The sequence below is a fragment of the Prosopis cineraria genome, unplaced genomic scaffold (assembly GCF_029017545.1).
Source record: "Prosopis cineraria cultivar Desert tree isolate PC_DT_omini unplaced genomic scaffold, ASM2901754v1 PC1683, whole genome shotgun sequence".
Classification (NCBI taxonomy): domain Eukaryota; kingdom Viridiplantae; phylum Streptophyta; class Magnoliopsida; order Fabales; family Fabaceae; genus Prosopis; species Prosopis cineraria.
The window spans coordinates 21376-28520 of NW_026557008.1; the positions used below are offsets into that span (position 1 = coordinate 21376).

General features: G+C 29.1%; 1 pseudogene; it reads left to right on the forward strand.

Annotated features, from left to right (window-relative positions):
• Positions 1-1131: 1131 nt before the first annotated feature.
• LOC129300627 (putative receptor protein kinase ZmPK1) lies at positions 1132-3774 on the forward strand (annotated as a pseudogene).
• Positions 3775-7145: the final 3371 nt, after the last annotated feature.

Here is a 7145-nt window from a genome sequence, read left to right on the forward strand (position 1 = left end):
TAGATTTTAAACTCCTAAAATATATAAAAAGTCTCTTCAATTTTTAAATTTCAAGCATCTAAAATATTGCTATTAAATTGAAGAAAATGATCATTACTTTTATAGTTATGGGATCTAATCACACACTGACGTTATACTCATTTTAACTCTCAAAAATAAAAGTTTTTTTCTCCAACTTAATGGGAGAGTTTCAGGCATTCGGAATTTAAAAATTGAAAAAAATTTGTACAAATTTTAAAAGTTTAAAGTTTAAGATATTATTCATATAATAGTTTATAATTTTTGATGTTTATTAACCCTATAATATTCAATCCCTCACCCAACCGTTGTTTAAGATTCAAATGGTGTTTTTACCAATTACCAATAATAAGTATAAGCTTTTTTTAAAATTAGTTTTAGCCTAAAATATCTGTAAATTAGTAATTGTAAATCTTTTTCATTTTACCGATTATATTTATTAATCTTGTGTAAATTTATAATTTTCTTCTTACTCATTATTGGTAATTGGTAAAAGAAAAAACAATACATATATTTTTATAAAAATAATAATTTTATTAGTACGTAAATTATTGTTAAAAACTGCCTATATTTTAGATGAATGAATATAGTTAAAAAATATAAAGTATTTTTATATTAGATATTTAAAATTATAAAATATTTTGTTTTTAATATATAATTAATGAGTTTTTTAAAAAATATTCTTAATAAATAAATCATTCAACTTTTTATCTCCAAGATACTCTATTAAAAATAAGTGCAAACATTTAGGATAACATCAATTTAAAAATATTTAATTAAAATTATATTAAAAAAAAGGTGAAACGTGAACGAAAAAAATACTGCAAAACCATTTACATATATTGAAAATAATTAAAATTATATTAAAATAATGTTATAGGGTCGGATGGGATCGAACTGATGAGAAAAGAGGATGGGATTTTTGCACGGCCTATATAGTCGGTGGTGGTAGATAAATATTAAATAAATATCAAGGGTTACCGAAGTTTCTTATTAATCAAATTATTACATATTCAGAAAGTGGGTTCCACTTGTACTTTATTTATCAAAGAAAAAAGAAAAAGGCCCGTTCTACTTGATTATTACAAGTACAAAATCGGTGACAACTGACAACTTGCAAAGCCGTTGTCGGTTTGCACAACGGATAAGGCGAAAAATCTGACCACTTGGGTCATAGATCAACTCAATCCGCCACCGCGCTTTCAATAAAGTTTTTGTTAAATGAACTTGAATCATTTGCACAGCTCGGTTGAGCTCTCAATCTAACTTTCGCATGGCGTTTCTGAGTTTATCTTCCCTGCTGATATTCCTCCTCGTCGTGTCGGCTTTGCCTTTACTGTGTTTATCTTCTTCCTCGAATAATTTATTGTCTCTGTCGGTGGAAAATCCAGAACATGTGATCAAATCAAGAAACGGCAGTTTCACTGCTGGCTTCTATGACGTCGGTGAGAATGCTTTTGCTTTCGCTATCTGGTTCACTGAACCTCAAGGCCAAAACTTGACTGTGATTTGGATGGCGAATCGTGACGTACTGGTGAACGGAAAGGGCTCAACGCTTGCCCTCCGTAGCAATGGAAATCTGGTGTTGAACGATGCCGGTCAGGTTGATGTTTGGGCTACGAACACGACATCGTCTAAACCTCCACAATTGATTCTGAACGATGATGGTAATCTTGTTCTTCTTGAACCCCCTAATCATATTGTGTGGCAAAGTTTTGATTTTCCAACAGACACGCTAGTTCCCGGACAAAGGCTCACCAAACATGCTAGTCTTGTCTCCTCCAAAAGTCATACTAACCCATCCTCTGGTTTTCATAAGTTATTTTTTGACAATGATAATGTTCTTCGTCTTGTCTACGATGGCCCTGAGCTTTCGAGTATTTACTGGCCACCTCCCTGGTTTCAACCATGGCAAGTTGGTAGGTCCACCTTCAACGCAAGTCGCTTTATGTTTCTCGGTTTGTACGGTGATTTCATTTCAACTGATAACTTTACCAGCGAGACATCAGACTATGGCCTTGTGCTTCAGAGACGATTAACCATTGATAGTGATGGAAATGTCAGGGTCTATAGTCGAAGAAATTGGGAAGAGAAATGGTCTGTTTCATGGCAAGCTTTTTCTGCAGGTTGCAACATTCATGGAATCTGTGGAGAAAACAGTTTTTGTAAATATGAACCTTATTCTGGTCGAACATGCTTATGTCTTCCAGGTTACAGGTTCAAGGATGAAACCGATCCGTCACTTGGGTGTGAACCAGAGTTCAATTTGTCTTGCAATAACCCAGAAGATTCTCGCTTTCTTTATATACCTAATGGCGATTTCTACGGGTACGACCAAGGGACTTACCTTAACATTACATTTGATGAATGCAAGAATGAATGCTTGAAGTTATGTAATTGCAATGGCTTTCAATATACACATGACGGTGCACAATTTCTTTGCTACCCAAAGAACCTTTTGGTCAATGGCAATCTTTCCCCTGCTTTCAGAGGAGGTTTTCACTTGAGACTCCCTAATTCGAGCTCATTCACTCTTCAAGAACCCAACACCAAGTGTGATCTTGTTAAGTCTGTAAAGCTTGAGAGAGTCTATGTCTCAAGACAAGACAGTGTTTTAGTGAAGGTCTTATTGTGGTTAGCCATAGCAATTGGAGTCTTTGAACTTTCATGCGTCTTTCTCTTTTGGTGTCTTACGTGGAAAAATTATAGTGAGCAACAGAATTATGATCATCTTACTGGAACTGGGTTCAGAAAATATAGCTACTCAGAGTTGAAAGAAGCAACAAGAGGCTTTAATGAAGAGATTGGAAGAGGCGCCGGAGGAATCGTATACAAGGGCGTGTTAAAAGATGGACGAGTCGCTGCAATCAAGAGACTCAACGAAGCAAACCAAATAGAAAGTGAGTTTCTTGCAGAAGTCAACTTAATTGGAAGACTTAACCACATGAACTTGATCGACATGTGGGGCTATTGTGCTGAAGGAAAGTACAGAATGTTGGTGTACGAGTACATGGAAAATGGTTCTTTAGCAGAAAAACCTTGAATCCGACAAGATGTTACTTGATTGCAGAAAGAGGTATGATATCGCTCTAGGAACAGCAAGAGGTCTTGCGTATCTCCACGAAGAATGCTTGGAGTGGGTTCTGCATTGCGATATAAAACCTCAAAACATACTTCTGGATTCAGATTACAAACCCAAGGTTGCAGATTTTGGACTGTCAAAGCTGCAAAACAGGAACGACCTGAACAATCCAAGCTTCTCAAGGATCAGAGGAACAAGAGGATATATGGCACCAGAGTGGGTATTCAACTTACCAATAACATCCAAAGTTGATGTTTACAGCTATGGAATTGTGGTGTTGGAAATGATAACAGGAAAAAGCTTGAGGGTTGATGGACCAGATCACACACATCAGGGGAGGCTAGTGACATGGGTGAGGGAGAAGAAGAACAAAGGAGAAGGAAAGGCGTGGGTGGAAAAGTCATTGATCCGACAGTTGAGGGAAGCTTTGAGATGAAGACGATGGAGGTTTTGGTTACAGTAGCGTTGCAGTGTATAGTGGAAGATAAGGATGCAAGACCTTCAATGAGCCGTGTAGTGGAAATGCTTCAAAGTCACATAGCATTGACCTTGTGGTCTGAGTCTGAGTGATATGTACTGGATATGCTACAGTATCATTGTTCCCCCACCTTGTGTGTCTGAGTCGGCGTTTAAGTTTCAGTTTGTCAAAAATTTATTTATAATTAAATTTATATTTGGGTATATTTTTTTAAAAAGTCAGTTGATACATTAAAAGTTGTTTGGTTTGTGATAGTGAAATGTATTTTTAAGGGACAATTATCAAAAAAAAATATTAATTTATAATAATTTATAATTTTTATTATACAATGTAATATATTCAAATATTTAAAAATGTAATAAATATTTTAAATAACATAAATTTTGATCTATAATGTTAAAAATTTGATTTCTAGTTAATTATATTTTTTAATTTATAATTTTAAAAGATGTAATAAAAATTTTTAATTTTTATTATACATTAATGATAAAAATTAACATGATTAATTACTCAATTTATAATACTAAAAAAATTATACCTAATTATTATTATTAAATAATAATTATATTTTTAATGAATTAAATATTTTTTAAATAAAAAAATAAGAATTAAATTTAGAATAGTATGGTCAAATAATATCTTACTTTTCAAAGTTTTAATAGTTACGTTTCAAAAATTCACTTTCATTACTGTTTGAATGTACTTTTAGGATGTGCTTTTTTACAAAATATTCTACCCCAAATAACTTTAAACTTTTTAAAAGTGAAATTTTATTTTCTGTAAATGGATGACAAATCAAAGGCACCCTAAATGATATGTACTGTATATGCTACAATATCATGTCCCCCCCCCCCCCCCCCCAACAAAAAAAAAAAAAAAAAAAAGCCTTTCCTTGGTTTTCGCCTTCCTTGTAGTTGTAGATGAGCGTTGAGGTAGCTTTGATAAGGAAGAGCTATTTCGTTTTCATATCTTTAAAGATATGATTGTAGTTATTTGATAGCAAAGAAAAGAAGATTTGGTTTTACTATTACTTTTTAATGGGATAGAGCTTTTGATGTGTTTTTTTTTTAAGGAAAATGTCTTAACTTTTTAATTTTATTTTTTAAAAATAAAATAAGAGATATATTTTCGTAATGCCTTAATATATAAATACATACTCCCATCATTTAAAAATATAAGACATTTTCAATTGAAATCTCACTCCCAATAAAGTAGTTATCTACTTTCTAACTCTATCTTTTTATATTTACTCCTATTAAACATTCTATAATAAATATAAAGTCATTATCAATAAGTACACTTTTGAAAAAAAATAATGATTATATCTCGAAAGATTAAAAATATTTTACATTTTTAAACATTTAACTCTTCAAAAGACATATTATATTTTTAATGGAGGAAGTATATATATATTGATATCTCCAAGTTTCAAAATGGTGAAATTTTGTGTTTTTAAACTATTTTTTCAAAAAAAAAAGGATATTAAAACAATAAGAAGATGCAATTATGATTTTTTAAAAAAATCATAAAAAATTATAGAACTCTATTATTTGAGATTTTAAAATATCAAAATATTTTTTTATTTTAAGTAAAAGTCAATGATACAAAAAATGAAAACCAAAATTGTAAAATTAGAAATTAGGACATTATAAAGTATATTAGATAAATGTATTTTAGATTCTTCTAAGTCATTGTTGATTAATATTTTTGTCTTACTAAGGGGAACATTATTCATCTAATGAAAAGTGTCGAATCAATTTATTTTAAAGTTTTAAATTCTAGTCATGGAATATACAGCCGTATTAAATAATTATATAAAAATGTTTCCTAGGTACCCATGTAATTGCCGTCGAAAAAGCAAATACATCCTCTTACTTTGAAAAATATTACATGTAACATATGTAAATTTTACAATTACAATTTTAAACTATGTACTTTTGATATTTTACATCCTTCAAACTAAATAAAAAATATTTAAATTTAAAAGTTTATTAGATATAAAATATTTTGATGATTTACATTATATATGAAAAGCAAATTTATATAAAAGATCATATCAATCTTTTTCAAATAATTTTTTTTAGAAAAATATAATTAATCTATTTACGTTATTGTAATTTCAGTCCTATCGTGTAATTATCATTTTGAACATTAAATTATTATTTTTAAAAAATATTTTTCTCTTTTTTTATTCATTGATTTTTTTAAAAATAAAATCTCTTTCCCATTCAAAAAATATATGGACCTTACCATGGATGAGTTTCAATCCATATCACATTGATGAACACTATCAAGAACATCTAGACTCTAGTGCTCATTTGAGATTCGTATCATATAAAATAATTATAATAGTTAAGATTTAAAATTTAAAATTTGTAAATTCTATACCTATTAAAATAATAATTATTAAAAATATAAAGAAATTATATTCAATCTGGAGCATGGAATTTGATACGTGTTGCCTAATTGGTGCCAAAATTGTTAATCTCATACCGGCAGCTTGGCGAAGTGTTGTTTACTTAACGAGGTCGTTGCAATCACATGAGACTGTCATATAGGGACAAGGGCTTTTAATGATAGATACAACTAGCTTGGCCACTAGGATCAGTATTTTTTTTTTTAAAATTTCTACGATTAAAGAATATATATATATAATATATATTTTGGGGCAGCTAAAAAATATTATTATTTTCGTTTGATTTCCACATCAATTCCATAAAGGAATTTTTTTTTTTGGAAAATAACAATTATATATTTTGTAAAGACATTATCAATAATTAAAAATATCAAAATTATTGAAATATCATCGAAAAATATTGGTTTTTTATTTATAATTTTTTATAAATAATTATTAAAATAATTAATGACATGCGAATAATGAATTTCAATAAAATTAATTGTAAATTTAAATAATGTTATTTGTAATGGAAAGTAAATTGTAAATGAATAGATAATTTGATGAATTCTCTGTATTGTCACTTAAAAATTTAAGAACAATCTCCGGTAAAAAAAAAAATAAATTTAAGGATATTCACTATTGAATTTTCTAAAAGGGTCAATAGTGAACTTATAAAAATTCAATTGAAAATGATAGATAGCCTTATATATTTATGTATCACTTGTAATTTAAGAACAATCAATTGTAAATTTAAAAAAATATTATTTGTGCTTATATGAAACTTTTGTGGTGAATGAATAATATAAATAATCTTAATTGCAAATCAATAAAAATTAGATTTCCTCTCATATTTTTGAATATCCATTCACAACTAACTTTTTACAAATTTACAAATAACTTTCAAAATTTTACCATTGATTCTCCTTAAATTTACAAGTAACTATATATATATATATATATATATTCATGAAATTATTTATCTATTCACAATTGACTTTATATATATATATATATATATATATTCATAAGTCACTTTCATTAAATTTATAACTAAATTTCTTTAAATTCATGAGTGACCTTTGTTGGGTTTAGGCTCCTTTCCTAGATGGAGAAAGGCTCAATATTGAAGCCCATTGTGAGTCTCACTAAGTAAAGTGGAGAGAAGTTAA